General features: G+C 43.8%; 1 protein-coding gene and 1 long non-coding RNA gene across 2 annotated transcripts in view; one reads left to right on the forward strand and one right to left on the reverse strand.

Moving 5' to 3' along the window:
- Positions 1 to 169, reverse strand: part of zgc:172136 (uncharacterized protein LOC566376 homolog) — a 128450-nt gene extending 128281 nt beyond the window's left edge. Inside the window, exon 1 of the mRNA XM_063056619.1 lies at positions 63 to 169. The gene's annotated coding sequence lies outside the window, so the exon portion shown is untranslated. The remainder of the gene's footprint in view (positions 1 to 62) is intronic.
- A 424-nt stretch (positions 170 to 593) lies between these two features.
- LOC134350852 (uncharacterized) overlaps positions 594 to 24830 on the forward strand; it is a 28094-nt gene continuing 3857 nt past the window's right edge. Inside the window, exons 1-2 of the long non-coding RNA XR_010019002.1 lie at positions 594 to 728; positions 831 to 920. This is a non-coding gene — a long non-coding RNA (uncharacterized LOC134350852). The remainder of the gene's footprint in view (positions 729 to 830; positions 921 to 24830) is intronic.

The following is a 24830-nucleotide window of genomic DNA, read 5'->3' on the forward strand; positions in this document are numbered from 1 at the left end:
CACTGACGGACTCGCATTCCCCTCAATAAACTACGTCATGCCCGGTAGAATAAGGTTTTTACCTTTTCCATAGGCGATACCGCTGACAACTGACCACCCACTGTTTATGAGGGCAGCGAGAGGCTTTGACCACGCCTCGCCCAAATGCGCTCAGTGGAAGTGCACAAATATCTCTGCGTAAATGTCAGTGTAATCTGACTCACGCGGGAGCGATTCCTGCTACTAACCCTTGGCTGCCCTGCAGAAATGGTTGCCGGTCTGCCGCCACCGGCAAGAGGCTGGGAACTTCCTGGCAGAAGCTGCGCGTTACGACAGGTGATTCCAAGCTGCAGTGTGGTAAAATCCCAGGTATTCCGTGTGACGAACACCTCCGTCGACCCTCGCTGCCTCAACCAGAGCACACGCAGCAGCGAGGGGCGCGCGTGCCCGCGGCGGCAGAACACCCGCTGCTGGATCGTGTGCGCGCACATCGCAGAAAAATGCCCGCAAAGCGGCACAAGAGATTCAGAAGGTGCTGGAAATCGTGACTCCCGTTGCAAGGTCTCGGCCCGAAATATCGACTTGTTCTTTGCAGTCTGACCCGCTGAATCCTCCAGCAAGCCCGCAAGGGACATAGCTTCAGAATTCGAGGGAGCAGATTCAGGATGGAGATGAGGAGGAACTGTTTTTCCCAGAGAGTGGTGAATCTGTGGAATTCCCTACCCAATGAAGCAGTGGAGGCTACCTCGGTAAATATATTTAAGACAAGGTTGATAATTTTTTGGGCCGGATGGCCTACTCCTGCTCCTATTTCTTAGTTCTTATGCTAGCAGTGTTTTCTTTAAACCTAGGGGAGACCTTTACAAAGGGACACTGCAAGGCCACACAGCATCTATGAAGAAACAGAGTAACACAGACGTGATGCTGGAGGAACTCAGCAGGTCAGGCAGCATCTATGGAGATGGATAAACAGTCAACATTTCAGGCCAAAACCCTTCATCAGGAATGGAAAGGAAGGGGGCAGAAGCCAGAATAAGAAGGTGGGGGAATGGAAGGAGTGACAAGCTGACAGGTGAGGGGAAAGGTAGGTGGGGGAGGGGGAATGAAACAAGAAATTGGGAGGTGATAGGCAGAAGAGGCTGAAGAGGAAGGAATCTGAAAGGAGCCCATGGTTGAAGAGCTGGAGGGTAGCAGCTCTCTCAGACGGGAAACAGTGAGATGGGATCTCACTGAACTCCCATCAAAGGGAAGATTTAAACTTGAAGACTGGTGTGGGACCCTAACCCTAACCCTAATGCGAAGACTTAGCAGTAGAGCAGCAGATCATAAACATAAGAAAGCCTGCAGGTGTAGGAAATCCAAAGTAATAATAGGAATCCGTTAGTCTCGTGAGACCATGGATTTGCGCCTTGCAAGGTTTCCAGGGCACAGGCCTGGGCGGGGTTGTATGGGAGACTGGCAGTTGCCCATGCTGCAAGTCTCCCTTCTCCATGCCATCGATGTTGTCCAAGGGAAGAGCACTAGGGCCGATGCAGCTTGGCACTGGTGTTGTCGCAGAGCAATATGTGGTTAAGTGTCTTGCTCAACGTCACAACACGCTGCCTCAGCCAAGGCTCGAACTAGTGACCTTCAGATCACTAGACCGACGCCTCAAACACTTGGCCATGCACCAACACAATCCAAAGTAACACACACATAAAATGCAGGAGGAACTCAGCAGGTCAAGCAGCATCCATAGAGATGAAAGATAGTCGAGCAGATTTCATCCGAATCCCTGTTGAGCCAGGTGTGAGGATAGGAAATTCAGAGGAGGCAGTATTAGAGTAAGTGGAGTGTAAGGAGTAAGATGATCACAGAGATCAGAAAGAGCAATGTAGACTTCAGCAAAGACAAGTCGAGGGAACACATACCAGTCCTCATCGAGGGATCAGAAGTGGAAAGGGTGAGCAGTTTCAAGTTCCTGGGTGTCAACATGTCTGAGGATCTATTTTGAGCCCAACACAGTTATGAAAAAGGTACAACAGTGCTTATATTTCATTAGGAGGTTGAGGACACTTGGTATGTCACCAAAAACACTCAAAAATTTCTACAGATCATTCTATCTGGTTGAATCACTGTCTGGTATTGTGGGGGGGGGGGAGGACCACTGCACAGGATCGTAAAAGAAGAAGAAACATGAAAACTCATCTGGCTCCATCATAGGTGCCCCCCCCCCATCATCGAGGATACCTTCCAAAGGTGATGCTCAAAAAGGTGGCACTTATCATTAAGGACCCCCCCCCCCCAAATCACCCAGGACATCAAGGAGGAGGGGCAAGAGCCTTAAGGCACACTTTCAACATTTCAGGAACGACTCTTTCCCCTCCGCCATCAGAATTATGAATGGACAATGAACCCATGACACTGTCTCACTATTTTTCCCTCTCTTTTTGCACTACTTATTTAATTTATTTGGATACACTTCTTACGGTCACTTATAGTTTGGTACTGTATATCACAACAGACTGCTGTCACAAAACAACACATTTCATGATATATGCTGATGATATTAAACCGGTTTCTGACTCTGATTCTGAGGATTTTCAACAATTTCTATTTGTTGCTGAATGCTGACTTAGGCAACGTTTTACTTCTGGGATTTTGAAAATATTGGCATGACTGAGTTCAATATTTGGGGTCCAGCCTGATACTTAGAAACTTAGAAAAACTACGGCACAATACAGGCCCTTCAGCCCACAATACTGTGCCAAACATGTACTTACTTTGGAGATTACCTCGGGTTACCGATAAACCTCTATTTTTCTAAGCTTCATGTACCTATCCAGGAGTCTTTTAAAAGACCCTATCGTATCAGCCTCCATCACCATTGCCAGCAGCCCATTTCACGCACTCACCACTCTGTGTAAAAAACTTACCCCTGACGTCTCCTCTGTACCTACTCCCAAGCACCTTAAAACTATGCCCTCTTGTGTTAGCCATTCCAGCCCTGGGAAAAAGCCTCTGACTATCCACATGATCAATGCCTCTTATCATCTTATACACCTCTATCAGGTCACCTCTCATCCTCCATCGCTGCAAGGAGAAAAGGCTGAGTTCACTCAGCCTATTCTCATAAGGCATTCTCCCTATTCCAGGCAACATCCTTGTAAATCTCCTCTGCATCCTTTCTATAGTTTCCACATCCTTCCAGATCTGAGCACAGTACTCCAAGTGGGGTCTGACCAGGGTCCTATATAGCTGCAACATTATCTCTTGGCTCTTAAACTCAATCCCACGGTTGATGAAGGCCAACGCACCGTACGCCTTCTTAACCACAGAGTCAACCTGCGCAGCAGCTTTGAGTGTCCTATGGACTCGGACCCCAAGATCCCTCTGATCTTCCACACTGCCAAATGTCATACCATTAATACTATATTCTGGCATAATATTTGACCTACCAAAATGAACCACTTCAGGACAATCTGTTGAGCTCCATCTGCCAACTCTCAGCCCAGTTTTGCATCCTATCGATGTCCCACTGTAACCTCTGACAACCCTCCACACTATCCACAACACCTCCAACCTTTGTGTCATCAGCAAATTTACTAACCCATCCTTCCACTTCCTCATCCAGGTCATTTATAAAAATCACAAAGAGAAGGGTCCAGAACAGATCCCTGAGGCACACCACTGGTCACCAACCTCCGTGCAGAATATGACCCCTCTACAACCACTCTTTGCCTCCTGTGAGTAAGCCATTTCTGGATCCACAAAGCAAGCTCCCCTTGGATCCCATGCCTTCTTACTTTCACAATAAGCCTTGCATGGGGTACCTTATCAAATACCTTGCTGAAATCCATATACACTACATATCCATGCACACTATATATGACTGCTCTACATTCATCAATGTGGTTAGTCACATCCTCAAAAAATTCAATCAGGCTCGTAAGGCATGACCTGTTTTTGACAAAGCCATGCTGACTATTCCTAATCATATTGTGCCTCTCCAAATGTTCATAAATCCTGCTCTCAGGATCTTTTCCATCAACTTAACAACCACTGAAGTAAGACTCACTGGTCTATAATTTCCTGGGCTATCTCTACTCCCTTTCTTGAATAAGGGAACAACATCTGCAACCCTCCAGTCCTCTGGAACTTCCCCCGTCCCCATTGATGATGCAAAGGTCATTGCCAGAGGCTCAGCAATCTCCCCCCTCACCTTCCACAGTAGCCTGGGGTACATTTCGTCCGATCCTGGAGACTTATCCAACTTGATGTTTTCCAAAAGCTCCAGCACATCCTCTTTGTTAATGTCTATATGCTCAAGCTTTTCAATCTGCTGCAAGTCACCCCTACAATCGCAAAGATCCTTCTCCGTAGTGAATACTGAAGCAAAGTATTCATTAAGTACCTCAGCTATCTCCTCTGGTTCGATACACACTTTTCCACTGTCACACCTGAATGGTCCTATTCTCTGACATCTTATCCTCTTGCTCTTCACATATTTGTAGATTGCTTTGGGGTTTTCCTTAATCCTGCTCCCAAAGCCCTTCTCACGGTCCCTTCTGGCTTTCCAAATTCCATTCTTAAACTCCTTCCTGCTAGCCTTATAATCTTCTAGAACGCTATCATTACCTAGTTTCTTTAACCTTTCATAAGTTTTTCTTTTCTTCTTGACTAGATTTACATTTTAAATCTTTTTTATAAATTATTATTGAAGAACAACAAAAAATACATTAAAGTATCAAGTCAACATGTCAATATGTACAATGAGGAATTAAATTATCAAATAACTAATTAACAAAACTAAGAAGTATATCAATAATAATAAGAAAAAATAAAGTGTTAAAACTATTTTTTTGGAAAAAAAGAAAGAAGGAAAAAAGAACCCCTACTAACTAAAACAAAAACAAACGCTGCTAACAAAAAAAAACCCATTGGGAGCACAACCCCAGAGCTATACACCATACAAGCTTCCATAAAAGAAAAACATCAATCAGCCAACTCAAATCCATGTAAACAAGTGTCAGAAGGAAAACATTTTAATTAACTCAAATCAGATGATAGTAGCGGGCAAAAGAACCCCACCTTTTCTCAAAGGCAAATCGAGGATCAAAAGTTTGACTTCTGATTTTCTCCAAAATAAGTGGGAGCAGAGGCATCTTTCCATTTCAATAAAATAGCCCTTCTGGCCAATAATGTAACAAATGCAATTCCGTGTTGGTCTGATATAGAAATACCATGAATAAATTGAGGGATTATACCAAACAAAACTGTCAATTTATTAGGTTGTAAATTAATTTTTAAAGCTTTAGAAATTGTGGAGAAAATAGATTTCCAAAACTGTTCCAATACAGTTTTAATACAGTGATAATTTTTCAAAACTCGTTAGATTCTGGACTAGTTCCTGAGGATTGGAGGGTGGCTAATGTAACCCCACTTTTTAAAAAAGGAGGGAGAGAGAAACCGGGGAATTATAGACCGGTTAGCCTAACATCGGTGGTGGGGAAACTGCTGGAGTCAGTTATCAAAGATGTGATAACAGCACATTTGGAAAGCGGTGAAATCATCGGACAAAGTCAGCATGGATTTGTGAAAGGAAAATCATGTCTGACGAATCTCATAGAATTTTTTGAGGACGTAACCAGTAGAGTGGATAGGGGAGAACCAGTGGATGTGGTATATTTGGATTTTCAAAAGGCTTTTGACAAGGTCCCACACAGGAGATCAGTGTGCAAACTTAAAGCACATGGTATTGGGGGTAAGGTATTGATGTGGATGGAGAATTGGTTAGCAGACAGGAAGCAAAGAGGGGGAATAAACGGGACCTTTTCAGAATGGCAGGCGGTGACTAGTGGGGTACCGCAAGGCTCAGTGCTGGGACCCCAGTTGTTTACAATATATATTAATGACTTGGATGAGGGAATTAAATGCAGCATCTCCAAGTTTGCGGATGACACGAAGCTGGGTGGCAGTGTTAGCTGTGAGGAGGATGCTAAGAGGATGCAGAGTGACTTGGATAGGTTGGGTGAGTGGGCAAATTCATGGCAGATGCAATTTAATGTGGATAAATGTGAAGTTATCCACTTTGGTGGCAAAAATAAGAAAACAGATTATTATCTGAATGGTGGCCGATTAGGAAAAGGGGAAGTGCAACGAGACCTGGGTGTCATTATACACCAGTCATTGAAAGTGGGCATGCAGGTACAGCAGGCGGTGAAAAAGGCGAATGGTATGCTGGCATTTATAGCGAGAGGATTCGAGTACAGGAGCAGGAAGGTACTACTGCAGTTGTACAAGGCCTTGGTGAGACCACACCTGGAATATTGTGTGCAGTTTTGGTCCCCTAATCTGAGGAAAGACATCCTTGCCATAGAGGGAGTACAAAGAAGGTTCACCAGATTGATTCCTGGGATAGACAATCCCTCCATGACTTCCTCCTTTACTGCAGCCGTAACACTATCTCTGATCAACAGTACCACGCCCCCATCTTTTTTGCCTCCCTCCCTGTCCTTTCTGAAACATCTAAAGCCTGGCACTCAAAATCACCATTCCTGCCCCTGAGCCATCCAAGTCTCTGTAATGGCCACCACATCATAGCTTCAAGTATTGATCCACGCTCTAAGCTCACCTGCTTTGTTCATGATGCTTCTCGCGTTAAAATAGACACATCTCAAACCATCTGTCTGAGCGCATCCCTTCTCAATCACCTGCCTATCCTCCCTCTCGCACTGTCTCCAAGCTTTCTCTATTTGTGAGCCAACCTCCCTTTCCTCCATCTCTTCATTTCGGTTCCCAACCCCCAGCAATTCTAGTTTAAACTCTTCCCATAGCCTTTGAAAACCTCCCTGCCAGGATATTGGTCCCCTGGGATTCAAGTGCAACCCATCCATTTGATGATATTTGTGGGGTGGGGGGGTTGGTTCGGAACCAAGCCCAAACAGAAAACACGCTTGGCTGATGAAGGCATCTTAAAGACCAGTACTTTTCTAAATGTGAGCACACAGGGGTCATCACTATGACTGCCAGAAAATGATAATAAAATATAAACTGGAAATGTGAAACAGAAACACTCAACGTGTCACGCAGCCTCTGTGGAAAGAGACCAGATTTACAGGACACGAGAGTTAGCAGGTGCAGCTAGCAAAGTTGCTGCTTCATAGGTCCAGTGAGCCGGCTCCAGTCCTGACCTCGGTCTCTGTCTATATGGTGTTTTCAGGGGCTCCATATTCCAGCAATATGGAGGCTGGCAAGTTAATTTGCTGCTGTAAACTGTGTGGTAGAGCAGATGAGAAGGAAGGGAGAATAAAATAGACTAGTGTCATTGTCATTGAATTACCCAGCATGGAAAGCAAGCCCTTCAGCCCAGTAGTCAGAGTCATAGAAGGCTACAGGTCCTTCAGCCCATGTAGTCTGTGCCAGCCTGGTTTTCTGCCTAATGCCCTCTAGGTGCTCCCAGACCATAGCCTTCCACACCTTTCTCATCCACGTACCTATCCAAACTTCTTTTCAATGTTACAACTGAACCCACATTTACCACTTCCTCTGGCAGCACATTCCACACTCGCACCACCCTCTGAGTGAAGAATTTTCCCCCTTAGATCCCTTCCTAAACCCATGACTTCCTCTCGTCTTGCCTAACCTGAGAGGAAAAAGCATTTTCCCTATCTATACGCCTCATAATTTTGTATACCTCTATAAGATCTCTCCTCGTTCTCCTGTGCTTCAGGGAATAAAATCCTAACTTATTCAACCTTTCCCTGTAACTCAGAGGCAATGTTGACTGAATTTCCTGAGTTAGTCCAATTTTCCTGTGTTTGTCCCATATCACTCTAAACATTTCCCATCCATGGACAGGAAATGTCTTCTAAATGTCATAATTGTACCCTTCTCAACTATTTCCTTTGGCAGCTCACTCCATGTATCGGCCACCCTCAATGAAAAAAGGGTGGTAGATATGTGTTTTTTTTAAGGATTTGTCCTCTCACTTTAAACCTATGTTCTCTAGTTTTGGACTCCCCTACTTTGGGATAAAGGGGTTGTGGCTATTCACAGTTACCTGTGCTCCTCATGATTTTATAGGTGTAAATGGGAGCTTGAAGTCTGTGCAGATATGGTGAGTGTCAGGCCTACTCTTGCCAACACCACCCAGATCCACCCAGATGATTTATTTGCTGCTCATTCCAGGCTCATCACCTGCAGCCTCAGTTCTCATACACAGTCCTTGTTCACTCAGCCAGTTGCTCCAAGCCTTCACGCTCTCTGTCTGTTTTGTGGACCCTCATGGCTTATTATTATTATTATAGTTATTGTTCACTGCTAAATCATCTCTGCTTCACTTCTTTTGCATTTCCTGACAGTGGGCATCTGAATCATGAAGGCCAGCACATCATATACATTCTGAACGTGTGTAAGCTTGTGTAAAGGCTTTAAGGGATTAATGGACTTGACCCAAAGATCCCATTGGTTTCAAAACACTGCTAAGAGTCCTGCCATTAGCCTTAGACACCACCATCAGGTTTGAAAGTTTGTTTTGATTTCACCATGTGGATGTCATTAGCACGTCCAATATTTTTACCTAAATGCCCCTTGAATTTAAGGATCAAGGATCAACTGTATTTGCCATATACAGTACAGGTGTGAGGAATTTGCTGTGGTGTGTTGGTCAGGGTGTGACATGGAATGAAAAACAACAATGTTCAACAATTATAAAGAATTATACATATATTGGCATTCACCTCTCACTTCGGCAGTCTAGGGTACTTACCTGCTTCAAGCAGATTTCAATTATACTGGTGCCTATAAAGGACTTGGTAACCTGCCTGAAAGACTATCGTCCAGTAGCACTTACATCCACAGTGATGATGTGTTTTGAGAGGTTGGTGACGAAACATATCAACTCCAGCCTGAGGAGCAATTTAGATCCACTTCAATTTACTGTGCCTGCCAGAACAATGACTCCACAGCAGTTGCCATCTCATTGGCTGTTCATTCATCCCTGAGACATCTGAACAGTGAAGATACCATCTCACTGGCTGTTCATTCATCCCTGAGACATCTGAACAGTGAAGATGCCATCTCATTGGCTGTTCATTCATCCCTGAGACATCTGAACAGTGAAGATACCATCTCACTGGCTGTTCATTCATCCCTGAGACATCTGAACAGTGAAGATACCATCTCACTGGCTGTTCATTCATCCCTGAGACATCTGAACAGTGAAGATACCATCTCACTGGCTGTTCATTCATCCCTGAGACATCTGAACAGTGAAGATACCATCTCACTGGCTGTTCACTCATCCCTGAGACATCTGAACAGTGAAGATACCATCTCACTGGCTGTTCACTCATCCCTGAGACATCTGAACAGTGAAGATACCATCTCACTGGCTGTTCACTCATCCCTGAGACATCTGAACAGTGAAGATACCATCTCACTGGCTGTTCATTCATCCCTGAGACATCTGAACAGTGAAGATACCATCTCACTGGCTGTTCATTCATCCCTGAGACATCTGAACAGTGAAGATACCATCTCACTGGCTGTTCATTCATCCCTGAGACATCTGAACAGTGAAGATGCCATCTCATTGGCTGTTCATTCAACCCTGAAACATCTGAACAGTGAAGATACCATCTCACTGGCTGCTCATTCAACCCTGAGACATCTGAACAGTGAAGATGCCATCTCATTGGCTGTTCATTCAACCCTGAAACATCTGAACAGTGAAGATACCATCTCACTGGCTGTTCATTCAACCCTGAGACATCTGGACAGTGAAGATACCATCTCATTGGCTGTTCATTCAACCCTGGAACGTCTGGACATCAGGATACTCATCATCGACTGCAGCTCTGTATTCAACACCATCATCCCCTCAAAATAGTCAATAAGTTTCAAGACCTTGCCCTCAATACCTCTTTGTGCAATTGAATCCTCTATTTCCTCACAAGCAAATCGGATTGGTAGCAACATCTCATCCACAATCTCCATCAGTCAGGTACACCTCAAGGATGTGTACTTAGCCCCCTGCTCTATTCACATTATGTCTATGACTGTAAGGCTAAGCACAGCTCCAATGTCATATTTAAGTTGGGTGTGGTCTTTCATTGATTCTATCATGTTTCTTAGATCGACTGAGCATGCACACAAGAAAATAAATCTTAGTGTTGAATATGGTGCCATTTATGTACATTGGTAATAAACTTACTTTGTACTTGGTATAAAAATCAAATAAAGTTGGAGGATAAAGGGTGGCTATGTAATAAAATGTGCATAAATAAATAATAGCCAGCATATATTTAGCATTATAAAAGTAGTCTAAAGTGAAGTGATGATGGTCCTCCAGGCCATTCCAATCAGCAACTGAGCATCGACTCCATTTTTGTCAGACTAGAGTCACATTCCAGCCAGATGGTGTAACAATTACCAGAGAATACCAATTAAATCTGTGTATTTTCTTGAGATGTTGTAATCAGAAAGTTACACCTGAAATTATGTTCAATTATGCACACTTTTGCTGGGTTTATACTTACAGGGGTGATGCCAATAGGCTCAATAAACTGATTAGAATGGCTGGCTCTGTTATAAGAGTCAAACTGGACACACTGGAGAACAAAGGACCCTATAGAAAATCCTTGCCATTCTGGACAATGTTTCTCACCCTCTGCATGCCACCTTGGCTGAACAGAGGAGCACTTTTAGTAATAGACCAAGACAACTGCACTGCTCCAAAGAGTGCTATATGAGGTCATTCTTACCCTCAGCCATCAGACTCTATAATGAGTCAACCTATAACCGGGGAAGTGATGACCGCCTCCTGTTAGACTGTTTGAGGTAACTTGTTTTATTCTTTCTGTGTCCCTTCTAATAATTATATCTGTGCACTTGTAATGCTACTGTGACACTGATTTCTTCTGGGATCAATATCTATCTATCTACATTTTCTATCAATCATATTTAAAAGACTTATTTCTGCAATTGCAGACCATAGGACATAGGGGCAGAATTAGGCAATTCATCCCATCAAGTCTGCTCCACCATTCTATCATGGCTGATTTTATTATCCCTCTCAATCCCATACTCCTGCCTTCTCTCCATAATATTTGACACCCGTACTAATCAAGAAGTTATCAACCGCTCCTTTAAATATACCCAATAACCTGGTCTCCACAGCTGTCTGTGGCAATGAATTCCACAGATTCACCACCCGCTGGCTAAAGGAATTCCTCCTTATCTCTGTCCTAATGGACATCCCTCCGTTCTGAGGCTGTGCCCCTTCGTCCTAGACACCCTCACTATAGGAAACATCCACTTCATGTCTACTCTCTCTGGGCATTTCAATATTTAAAAGGTTTTAGAAAGGTTTTAGTGACATCCCCCCCCCCCACCATTATTCTAAAATCCAACAGGTACAAGCTCTTAGCCATCAAACACTCCTCATATGTTAATCTTTTCATGCCCATGGTTATTCTTGTGAACATCCCTGAACCCTCTCCAATGCCAGCACAAGCTGTCTTAGAAAAGGGTCCCAAATCTACCACAATACTGCCTGTGCAGGCTGACCAATCCTTACAAAGCCTTAGTGGCAAAACAAGATATTCTGAACGCTCAGAGGGTCAGAGCATATGTGGAAAGGCAAAGGGCTTCTATCTCTACAGATGCTATCTGACGTGTTGTGTGTTTTGGCTTTTATTTTAGGCTTTTGTCTTTTTTCTGTGAAATTGGGTTGGGCATTCAGTAAGAATGTTGGGTAATCCTGTCAGTCACCTCTACATAGTGTAATGGCATTCCAGGACTCCACTGCATTTCACTGCATTTATGGTCAATGTTAGAAAGCTGTAATCTCAGAAATAATGTGACAGTCATAGTAAGGTACCAGATGATACCAAATGGCATGCAGGAAGCACATTGAACTGATTGTGATGGTGACTGATAGACTGATGGTGATCTAGCTGAGCGTAGTACGGACTGGTCATAGTAAGGTACCAGGTGATATCAAATGGCACGCAGGAAGCACATTGAACTCATTGCCACCTCAATCATTATAATGAATAATGATTCAGCTATAACCACACTTGGTCTAATTATGCAAGGGAATGAGTTGTTATTTTTTGATAGGTTCACGTAGTTTTATGGTACTGAAACAGATCAAGTTCACCTCCTGATAGATCAGGTGAGCATTTTTATAGGCATAATTCAGTTAGATCTTTAAACCTATTTCCCAGTGCAGTCTAATCAGGGCTAATTTGCACTTTAATTAATCATCAAAGATGTGCAGGTGACTAGAAGGAAATTACAAATGACAATTTGACATTTAGTGTCCTGACCTATAACTTACTTTTTATGTAACTTTGCCTTACCCACTGTCTTACTATAATGTGTATTTATGCAGTGCCACTGTTTGACAAAAGATTAAAATGCATTGCTCAACACCATTGGAATGCCGGCATGCACCATGACTAATCGTTGTGTCACAGTTCATTTTGAAATCCAGCGTAGACTTATTGGTTAACTATTAACCCTTTCAATGGCATAAATCTATATCTGGGCTTGACTGACGTACATTCTAAATAAGGGCAGATCAAAGAGTGGATAGTGAAGAAGGCCAATGGAAATCAAGAAGCACTTGTAGTTCCAGTTACCCCGCTGGTTGCTTAGCAACTGGACTATCAAAGGAGTTTGCTTGTTTGAACGGGTGGTCTGCACATCATTCATTGTGCTCAGTTGTGGTATCTTCAGGCTAACTTGAACAGTCCTTCCAGACAAGGTAGTCCTTCACATGTCAATGCACTGGTGTCATTTTTTATATCTGGTAATCCCATTGTGACCTCCTTTACATCAGTGATGCCCGAGGGTCGATTTGTCGAGCACCTTCTCTCTGTCTGCTGTAACCAGGATGAACCAGTGGTTAATCATTTTAATTCCACACCTACATGTGTCCATAGCCTCCTCTTTCTCTCAAAGAGGCAACACACAGATTAAAGATACAGAATCTGATATTCCACCTTGGTAATCTCCAGTCTGACAGCAGAAGCTTCTTGTAACCACTCAGCACTGTGTCCACTTTTTAATTCATGATCCAACATCAGTGAACTTGAGACCAGGTATCCGGAGGCTTTGCTCATTACAGCCGGGGACTTTAACCAGGTCAACCTCAGAAAGGAGCTGCCAAAGTTATACCAACATGTCTTCTGCCCCACTAGACGCCCGAATATACTTGACCACTGCTACACAGCAGTCAAGGATGCCTACCGTTCCGTCCCACGACCTCACTTCGGAAAATCGATCCATCAGGCTGTACTCCTCCTCCCAGCTTACAAACAGAAACTGAAGCGGGAGGTCACGGTGTCAAAAGTAGTGTCGCATTGGACGGAGGAAACAGATGAGGTCCTCTGTGACTGCTTTGAATCAGTGGACTGGTTAGTATTCAAGGACTCAGCAGCTAACCTCGATGAGTATGCCTCAGCTGTCACAGACTTTATTTAGAAATACACGGAGAACTGAGTGTCTCGCAAGACGATCCGGGTATTCCCTAACAGGAAATCTTGGATGAATTATGAGGTCAAGTTCCTTTTAAAGGCTAGAGCTGTGGCTTTTAGGTCCGGGGATACCAGTCGCTACACAGAATCCAGGTGTGAACTCCGGAAAGCCATTAAGTGCGCCAAGAGGCAATATCGAGCCAAATTGAAAGCCCAGGCTAACTAAAGGGATGCCAGTAGACTATGACAGGGTCTAAATGAGATCACTGGGCACAAAGAAAAGGCTGGGAATATCAATAACTGTGGTGCTTCTCTTCCTGATGAATTTAACGTATTCTATGCAAGATTCGAACAGAAGAGGAACGTCCTGCTCCCTCCGGATGAACCGGACCTGGTGGCATCGAGATTCGTCATCACTGAGGAGGACATTAGAAGGGCCTTCCTGAAGATAAATCTAAGGAAGGCGACGGGCTCAGATGGCGTCCCAGGATGGGTCTCCGGGCCTGTGCAAGCGAGCTAGCTGGAGTGTTTGCTGACATCTTCAACTGCTCCTTGCTTCAGTCTAAGATCCCCTCGTGTTTTAAGAAGGCAACAATAATCCCAATGCCGAAGAAGAGCAAGGTGGCATGCCTGAATGACTATCGACCTGTGGCTCTGACATCAATTGCTACGGAGTGCTTCGAGAGATTGGTTTTGGCACACATCAACCACAGCCGACCGTCAACCTCGACGCTTTGCAATTCGCCTACCGGAGCAACAGGTCAACGGCAGATGCCATCTCTCTGGCCCTACATTCCTCCTTAGAACACTTGGAGAATAAAGACGCATACGTAAGGCTCCTTTTCATTGACTACAGCTCTGCCTTTAATACCATCATTAAAAATAAACTGATTCCTAAGCTCCGGAACCTGGGCCTTAGCACTCAGATCTGCAGCTGAATCTTCAACTTCCTCACAGACAGGACCCAGGCTGTAAAAATAGGGGACAAGCCCTCCTCTACAATCACTCTGAGCACCTGTGCCCCACAAGGCTGTGTGCTCAGCCCCCTGCTGTACTCACTGTACACCCATGATTGTGTAGTCGAGTTTCCATCAAACTCAATATATAAGTTTGCTGATGACACAACAATTGTTAGCCGTATCTCGGGTAATGATGAGTTTGAGTACGAAGAGGAAATTAAGAACCTAGTGGCATGGTGCGAAGACAATAATCTATCCCTCAACGTCAGCAAGACAAAGGAATTGGTTATTGACTTCAGAAGGAGTAGTGGACCGCACGACCCAATTTACATTGGTGGTGCGCAAGTGGAACAGGTCAAAAGCTTTAAGTTCCTCGGGGTCAATATCACAAATGACCTGACTTGGTCCAACCAAGCAGAGTTCACTGCCAAGAAGGCCCACCAGTGCCTTTTACTTCCTGAGAAAACGAAAGAAATTTGGCCTGTCCCCTAAAATCCTCACTATTTTTTATAGATGCACCGTAGAAAGCATTCTTCTAGGGTGCATCACAACCTGGTATGGAAGTTGTCCTGTCCAAGACCGAAAGAAGCTGCAGAAGATCATGAACACGGCGCAGCAGATCACACAAACCAATCTTCCATCCGTGGACTCACTTTACACCGCACACTGTCGGAGCAGTGCTGCCAGAATAATCAAGGACACGACCCACCCAGCCAACACACTTTTCGTCCCTCTTCCCTCTGGGAGAAGATTCAGGAGCTTGAAGACTCGTACAGCCAGATTTGGGAACAGCTTCTTTCCAACTGTGATAAGACTGCTGAACGGATCCTGATGCAGATCTGGGCCATACCCTGCAAATATCTGGACCTGCCTCTCGGTTTTTTTTGCACTACCTTACTTCCCATTTTTCTATTTTGTATTTATGATTTATGATTTATATTTTTAATACTTACTAATTTTAACTATTTTTAATATCTTTAATATTTAATATTTGTAATCCAGGGAGTGTTAAGCGCAGAATCAAATATCGCTGTGATGATTGTACATTCTAGTACCAATTGTTTGGCGACAATAAAGTATAAAGTACTGGCTCCAATCGCCCCTCCTTGCCTTCTCCATCTTCCCATCACCCATACATTCTTCCCTCCTCACCTCTTCCTCTTTATTCCGTGATCCACTGACTTCTCCTATCAGATTCCATCTTCTTCGGGTCTTAGTCACCTCCACCTCTCCACAAGTACCTTCCAGCTTCTTACATCATTCTCATCACTCACTGCTCTCACTGGTTTATCATCCCTCTTCATCCAGATCTACCTATCTCCTGCCAGATCTTGTTGCACCCCTTTCCTTCACTAGCTTAGACCATCTCATCTCTTTCTTTCATGTGCCGATGAAAGGTCTCAACCTGAAATGTTAACTGTCCATATGCCCCTAAAGATGGCGCCTGACTGCTTGACTCTTTTGTGCATTGACCAAGAGAGAGAGGTTGCTACAAGAGGACCACTTTAATCCTTGCAGTGGGAAGTGCCTAATCAACAACTCTTTGATGTATCCTTTACAATTGTCCTAGCCTACCACTGTTGCCTCACAATCATCAGCTGTCGGTGTGAGAGAGCATTGTATGTCCAGTAGTTTGTGTGAGACTCTATGCATGGTCGACAGACCGGACACAAGTTGTATGTGATTTAAGAGCAAGTTTAACTATTTAAAAGTTGGGGAATTTATTTGTACATTTCATGATTTTGACCATTGTAAATTGCCTCCAGTGTAGGTGGATGGGAGGGGAACTAAAGAAGTTCCATGAGCAGTGTGAGAGAAAGGATTACAGGGAAAGTAAGGACTGACAGGATCGCTGAGAGCCAGCATAGATTTAAAAGCCTAAGCAGCTTTCTATGTCATCAGGGATATGAAATGTCTTGAGAAGGGGGCTATGCAACAGCATCAGGATACACTTCTTTCATTCATAAAGAAAATGGATCTGTAGTGTGCTGGTGGCTGGCAGAGAGCTCTTCATTTACTCAGAGACCGCACTAGGTGGGAGATTACAATCTTCCTCATTCATCTCTGTTTACTTTTTGTATGATATTGCTTGGTTTAACAAATAATGCTCATGTTCTCAATATACTATTATTTATTTACTTATTTCATTATTATTATTATTATTTGTTTTTGCACATTGGTTGTTCGTCCTTTGGGTGTAGATTTTCACTGATAACATTCTATTACTTTGTTCTACTGTGACTGTGCGTAAGGAAATGAATCTCAGGGTACAATATTCTGACTGTTGAGTATGCTCCATGTCTTGTGGCGCAGGTCAGATCAGATGGCAACCTTGCTGATTCTTTAGCATTTTGTCTATTTTTACGAGGCCAAGTTGCTAACTTGACACTCAACCCAGCACGGATGGAAAGCGGGCAAGGAGCTGGCTGGATTCAAACTGGGTCATCTCACCTCCAAGTGCAGTGCAGATGCCACTACTCCACTGGCCAGCTGACATATATGTATTTTGATAATAAATTTACTTTGAACTTCGAAATGATGGATACACCTCTGTGTTATGAGCCTCTAGACCATATGTTCCTAACCTGGGGTCCATGGACCTCTTGGTTAATGGTAGTGGTTGGGAACTCCTCGCTAGATGATGTGCAGCATTTCACAAAACAGCTCTATTTCAAGTTTTTCTCTCCAGGTTTCTTCCTTTCCTTTCCTGAGGCCACAGACTGATTCTTGAGTTACCAGTCTGGAGGTACCAGTTACCTCTGGGTTACATATTCAAGTCAAGTCAACCTCACCTGTGAGCTTCCCCCAGCAGACCAACGTCATTTATTCAGGTACAATTGTTCAAAACAGAACTATCCCAGCGTGCCATGACATTCCTCCTACTCCATTGGGCCAGAGATACAAATGCCTGACTGCTTGTACCACCAGGATCGAGGGCAGCTTCCGTCTCCCGTTATTTATTGATATGCAGCATAGTGTAGGCTCTTCTGGACCTTCAAGCCACACGGCCCAGCAATCCCCCGATTTAATCTCGGACAATTTACACTGACCTGTTAACCTACCAACCGGTACGTCTTTGCACCATGGAAGGAAACTGGAGCACCTGCAGGAAACCCAGGCAGTCATAATGAGAACGTACAAACTCCTTAGAGGCAGCAGCGGGAAATTAACCCAGGTCACCTGTACTGTAGGGTTGTGCTAGCCACTACATACTGTGCAGCTTTTTAGAAGTCTTTTGAATCTTTTCCTCATATGATAAAATGGACCCTTACCTTAAATTCCACCCCATTATGACATTGCACTTCATTGTCTACCTGCATGGCACTTCCTCTGTAGCTGTTACACTTTGTTCTGCATTGTGTTATTGTCTTATCCTCAATGCAGAATGTAATGAATTGATCCTTATCAATAGCCTGCAAGACAAGCTTTCCATTGTACCTCAATGATAATAATAAATCAATTCCAATTTCAATATTTGCACTATGTCATCAGCTTGAAACAGTTTCTTCTTCCATAGATGCTGCCTGACCTGTTGAGTTTTTCTGTTTTTTATTATAGGAACTGTGCCCAATAACATGAGGGTCAATAACTAGAAGGCAGAGATTCAAACAGGATCAACAAAAGGTTAACACAAAGAAAGACTGACAAGCAACAAATGTGCAAAGGAAGACACTATAAATACATACATACATAAATAAATAAATAAATAATATTTATTGTAGAGTCTATGAAAATGAGTCCATAGATTGTGGAATCAGTTCAGAGTTGAGGTGAGTGAGGTTATTCACGCTTGTTCAAGAGTTTGATAGTTAAGGGAATTGTTCCTGACCCTGATGGGGAGATAAGACAAATTATTGTTGTTTTCTACAAGATACTATAATCAGAAATGCACTGTTTTAAAGAATGATGGAGCAGATTCAATATTAACTCAGCAAAAGTCATTAGCGTCACCAAGTCATTGAAAAACTACAACACAGAAACAGGCCCTTCAGCTCATCCAGTATGTGCTGAACCATTTAAACTACCTACCACCATTGACCTGCACTTGGACCATAACCCTCCATACCCCTACCATCCATGTACCTATCCAAACTTCTCCTCAAGCTCACATGCACCACTTGTGCTGGCAGCTCAATCCACACTCTCATGACCCTCTGAGTGAAGAAGATACCTTTCACGTCCCCCTTACACTTCTCACCTTTTACCCTCAACCCATGACCCCTAGTTGTAGTCCTAGCCAACCTCAGTGGAAAATTAATCAGATTAATTCTTGAAGGAAAAGAATTGAAAGTTAATAGGAAAGAGAATAGAGTGTTACTAATTGGATGGCCCTTTCGGGCAAAGTGGCTATCTTCTGAACTATGCAATGCTCATGTCAGATGATACAATCCAAAACAGAAGCTGGATTTTCTTCCACTATGAGACCATTCCAATATCCCAGGTGTGTCCTACTGAGCAATAAATATTACATAAAATAATCCTGACAAAGGGTTCTGGCCCGAAACGTCGACCGATCTTTTCCGCGGATGCTGCCCGACCTGCTGAGTTCCTCCAGCGTATTGTGAGTGAGCAATAAATATTATTGTACTAGTTGTAATGCATCACCATTTTCACTTTATGAGGTAGGAGGGAAAGTCAGACCATGAGAGGCCTGTGTCGGACATTTTCATGCCTTACAAGGTGCAGACTGGAAGTCTGTGTGGGGCATCACTCCTCGCACAGACACTAGAGCAATGTGTGGTTAAGTGCCTTGCTCAAGGACACAAACACACAGCTGAGGCTCGAACTAGCGACCTTCAAATCACTAGATGAATGCCTTAACTACTTGGCCACGTGCCCTTATGAGGTAAGGGCATTTAAATTGCACTTTAATACTTCACTCTCACAAGTATGTGATAGTTACTGCAGTTCCAGCATGTAACATTACAGTTATACAGTTCCAGCATGTAATGTTACGGTTATACATTTCCAGATTGTAACAATACCATTTTACAGTTCTAGCATGTAACATTACAGTTATACAGTTCCAACATCTACTGTTACCATTATGCAGTTCCAGCATCTACTGTTACCATTATACAATTCCAGCATGTAACCATGAGACCATAAGACATAGGAGCTGAATTAGACCATTTGGCCCATCAGGTTTGTTCCGCCATTCAATCATGGCTGATCTTTTTCTCCCCTCCTCAGCTGCACTCCTCAGCTTTCTCCCTGTAATCTTTGATGCAGTGTCCAGTCAAGAACCTATCAAGCTCTGCCTTAAATACACCCAATGACATGACCTCCACTGCTGCCTGTGGTAACAAATTCCACAAATTCACCAGCCTCTGGCTAAAGAAATTTCTCCACATCTCTATTTAAATGGACACTCCTCTATCCTGAAGCTGGGTTATCTTGTCCTAGAATCCCCCACCAGGGGAAACATTCTTTCCGCATCTACTCTGTCTAGGCCTTTCAACATTTTCGAAAGGTTTCAGTGAGATCCCCCTCATCCTTCTGAATTCCAGTGAATACAGACCCAAAGCCATCAAACATTCCTCACATGACAACCCTTTCATTCCTGGAATCATACTTGTGAACCTCCTCTGAGACTTCTCCAATGCTAGCACATCTTTTCTTAGATGAGCCCAAAACTGTTCTCAATACTCAGGGTGAGGCCTTACCAGTGCCTTATGAGGCCTCAGCATCACATCCCTGCTCTTCTATTCTAAACCTCTTGAAATGAAAGCTAACATTGCATTTGCCTTCCTCACCGCCGACTCGACCTGCAAGTTAACCTTTACAGTGTTCTGCACAAGGGCTCCTAAGTCCCTTTACATCTCAGAATTTTGGATTTTCTCCCTGTTTAGAAAATAGTCTGCACATTTATCTCTACTACCAAAGTGCATGACCATGCATTTTCCAACATTGTGTTTCATTTGCCACTCTCTTGCCCATTCTCCTAATCTGTCTAGGCCCTTCTGCATCCTACCTGTTTCCTCAATACTACCTGCCCATCCACCAATTCTTCATACCATCTGCAAACTTGGCAACAAAGCCATCTAAATCATTGCTATAAAGCATAAAAAGTAGTCCCAACACCAACACCTGCGGAACACCACTAGTCACTGGCAGGCAAACAGAAAAGGATCCCTTTATTTCCACCTGTAGCCCCCTACCAATCAGCCAATGGTCTAACTATGCCAGTAACTTTCCTGTAATACCATGGGCTCCTAACTTGGTAAGAAGCCTCGTCCAAGACCTTCTAAAAATCCAAGTATGCAACATCCACTGCATCCCCTTTAATCTCCTCAAAGAATTCCAACAGGTTCCTCAGGCAAAATTTTCCCTGAAGAAAACCATGCTGACTTTGTCCTATCTTGTCCTGTGTCACCATGTACTCCATCACCTCAATCTTAACAATTGACTCCAACATCTTCCCAACCACTGAGGTCAGGCTAATTTCCTTTCTGCTTCATTCCTCCTTTCTTGTACAGTGGAGTGACATTTGCAATTTTCCAGTCCTCTGGCACCATGCCAGGGACCAATGATTTTTGAAAGATCATTTCTAATGCCTCCAAAATCTCTATTGCTACCACTTTCAGAACCCTAGAGTGCAGTTCATCTGGCCCAGGTGACTTATGTACCTTTAGGTCTTTCAGCTTGTTGAGCACCTTCTCCCTTGTAATAGTAACTGTACTCACTTCTTTTCCCTCACACCCTTCAACATCTGACACACTGCTAGTATCTTCCACAGTGAAGACAGATCCAAAATACTCACTTCGTTTATCTGCCATCTTCTTGCCCCCCCTCCCCCCGTTATTATTTATCTGGCCTCATTTTCCAGCAGTCCTATATCTACTCTCATCTCTCTTTTATATTTTTTTACATACTTGAAAAAGCTTTTACTATCTATTTTGATATTGTTTGCTAGCTTGCTTTCATATTTTTTTCCTGCTAATGATTCTTTTAGTTTTTAAAAGCTTCCCAATCCTCTATCTTCCCACTAATTTTTGCTTTGTTGTGTGCCCTTTCTTTTGTCTTTACATTAGCTTTGACTTCCCTTGTCATCCATGGTTGTACTATTTTGCCATTTGAGAATTTCTTTGTTTTTGGAATATATCTATCCTGCACCTTCCTCCTTTTTCCTAGAAACTCACACCATAGCTGCTCTGCTGTCATCTCTGCCAGCATCTCCCGCCAACTCCTCTCTCATACCACTGTAATTTCCTTTACTCCACTGAAATATTGCTACATCAGACTTTACTTTCTCCCTATCAAATTTCAAGTTGAACACAATCATATTCAAATCCCTTACTCACTCTTCCTTCAGTTAGTCCTGACGAAGGGTCTCGGCCTGAAACGTCGACTGCACCTCTTCCTATAGATGCTGCTTGGCCTGCTGCGTTCACCAGCAACTTTGATGTATGTTGTTACAATCATATTGTGATCACTGGCTCCTAAGAGTTCTTCTACCTTAAGCTCCCTAATCGCCTCTGGTTCATTGCATAACACCCAGTCCAGTATAACTGATTGCCTAGTAGGCTCAATGACAAACTGCTCTAAAAAGCCATCTCATAGGCATTCAACAAACTCACTCTCTTGAGATCCATTACCAACCTGATTTTCCCAATTGACCTGTATGTTGAAATCTCCCATGACTATCATAACATCGCCCTTTTGACTTGCTCTTTCTATTTCCTGTTGTAATTTGTGGTCCACATCCCAGCTACCGTTGGGAGGCTGGTATATAACTTCCATCAGGGTCCTTTTACCCTCGCAGTTTCTTAACTCAATCCACAAGGACTCAACATCCTCTGATCCTGCGTCACATATTTCTATTGATTTGATGTCATTCTTTACCAGTAGAGCCACGCCATCCCCTCTCCCGATCTTCCCATCCCTACGATAACCTTGGACATTCAGCTCCCAACTACAACCATCTTTCAGTGTCCTATCCTGAGTCTCTTCACTCTGGTTCCCACCCACCTGACAAATTAGTTTAAACCCTCCCCAATAGCTCTAACAAACTTGCCCACGAGAATATTGGTGCAGCCCATCACTTTTGAACAGGTCATACCATGCATTTCTAAATGACAATAAATGAGGACTGATTGTCCTCATAATCTAATCTATTACCTCCCCAGAAGAGATCCCAATGATCCAAGAACTTGAAGATCTGCCCCCTGCACCAGCTTCTTAACCACACATTAATTGCCATATCATCCTGTTTCTACCCTCACTGGCACATGGCACAGGCAGCAATCCAGAAATTACTACCCGGAAGGTCCTGCTTCTCAGCTTTCTGCCCAGCTCTCTAAATTCTCTCTTCAGGACCACTTTGCTTTTCCTTCCTATGCTATTGGTACCAATATGTACCAAGACATCTGACTGCTCTCCCTCCCACTCCAAAATGCTGTGGACATGATCTGAGACATCCCTAACCCTGGCACCTGGGAGACAACATACCATCCAGGTGTCCTGTTCACATCCAAAAGAGTCTCCTGTCTGTTCCCCTGACAATTGAGTCCCCTATCACTACTGCTCCTTTCTTCTCCCTCTTTACCTTCTGCACCTCGGACCCACGCTCAGTGCCAGTAACCTGGTCTCTGTGGCGTTCCACTGGGAAGACATCCCCCACAAAAATGTCCAAAATAGTATACTTATTTTTGAGGGGAATGGTCACAGGGGTGCTCTGTGTTAACTGCCTATTCACATTTCCATTCCTCCTGACAGTCTCCCAGCTACTTGCCTCCTGCAGCTTCGGGGTGACTACTTCCCTGTAACTCTGATCTGTGATCTCCTCACTCTCCCGTACAAGCCGAAGGTCCTCCAGCTGCTGCTCCAGATCCCTAATACGGTCTTCAAGGAGCTGACGCCGGACAATTTTCACGCAGTTTCCTGGGAGACTCCAGGTCTCCCTGGACTCTACATCCACATGAAGAACACACAACAGCCATTTACTACACTAGGTACAGTAAGAGAAATAAAAAGGGGACCTTAACAGAAACTTACCTAGAGCCAATGCCTCTTTCGAGCCAAAGCCTGACACTCCTACTCTCACCACAGACCTACTCCCAACACTGGTACCCCGCTTGTCCCATTTGACCTTTTAAACAAATGTCACCGACCTGCAAGAAAACTTGTCACTGTGCCTGCTCCTGCTGCTGGTTGACCGTTGGAATGTGATCGAACGCCCTTGATGGACTCCTTCTAAGCAATGACCCTCATATCTCAGTAAAGTACAGATGGGCCTCATATCACAGTAAAGCTTTCATAAGTCGAGGGATAGAGTTTAAGAGCCGCAAGGTAATGATGCAGCTCTGTAAAACTCTGGTTAGGCCACACTTGGAGTACCAGCAACTTTTAGGTGTGTTACTTGGAGTACTGTGTCCAGATCTAGTCTCCTCACTATAGGAAGGATGTGGAAGCATTGGGAAGGGTACAGAGGAGATTTACCAGGATGCTGCCTGGTTTAGAGAGTATGCATTATGATCAGAGATTAAGGGAGCTAGGGCTTTACTTTTTGGAGAGAAGGAGGATAAGAGGAGACATGATAGAGGTATACAAGATATTAAGAGAAATAGATAGAGTGGACAGCTAGCACTTCTTCCCCAAGGCACCACTGCTCAATACAAGAGGACATGGCTTTAAGATAAGGGGTGGGAAGTTCAAGGGGGATATTAGAGGAAGGTTTTTCACTCAGAGAGTGGTTAGTGCGTGGAATGCACTGCCTGTGTCAGTGGTGGAGGTAGATACACTAGTGAAATTTAACAGACTACTAAACAGGTATATGGAGGAATTTAAGGTGGGGGGTTATATGGGAGGCAGGGTTTAAGGGTCAGCACAACATTGTGGGCTGAAGGGCCTGTACTGTATTGTACTATTCTATGTTCTATTTTCTAAAGAACAGATTACCCTCATATCGCAGTAAATACAGATGGGCCTCATATCACAGTAAAGTGCAGATGACCCTCATATCACAGTAAATACAGGTGGGCCTCATATCACAGTAAATACAGGTGGGCCTCATATCACAGTGAATACAGATGGGCCTCATATCACAGTAAAGTACAGATGGGCCTCATATCACAGTAATTACAGATGGGCCTTATATCACAGTAAAGTACAGGTGAGCCTCATATCACAGTAAATACAGGTGGGCCTCATATCACAGTGAATACAAATGGGCCTCATATCACAGTAAGTACAGATGGGCCTCGTATCACAGTGAATACAGATGGGCCTCATAGCACAGTGAAGTACAGAGGGGCCTCATATCACAGTAAATACAGATGAACCTCATATCACAGTAAATACTGAGGGGCCTCATATCACAGTAAATACAGATGGGGCTCATATCTAAAAAATGTACAGATCTTTACCCTGACCAATTTCTCAGATCAGTACCCAAAGATCTATGATACAGAATACAAATTCTTTC

This window comes from Mobula hypostoma, chromosome 8, assembly GCF_963921235.1.
Source record: "Mobula hypostoma chromosome 8, sMobHyp1.1, whole genome shotgun sequence".
Classification (NCBI taxonomy): Eukaryota; Metazoa; Chordata; class Chondrichthyes; order Myliobatiformes; family Myliobatidae; genus Mobula; species Mobula hypostoma.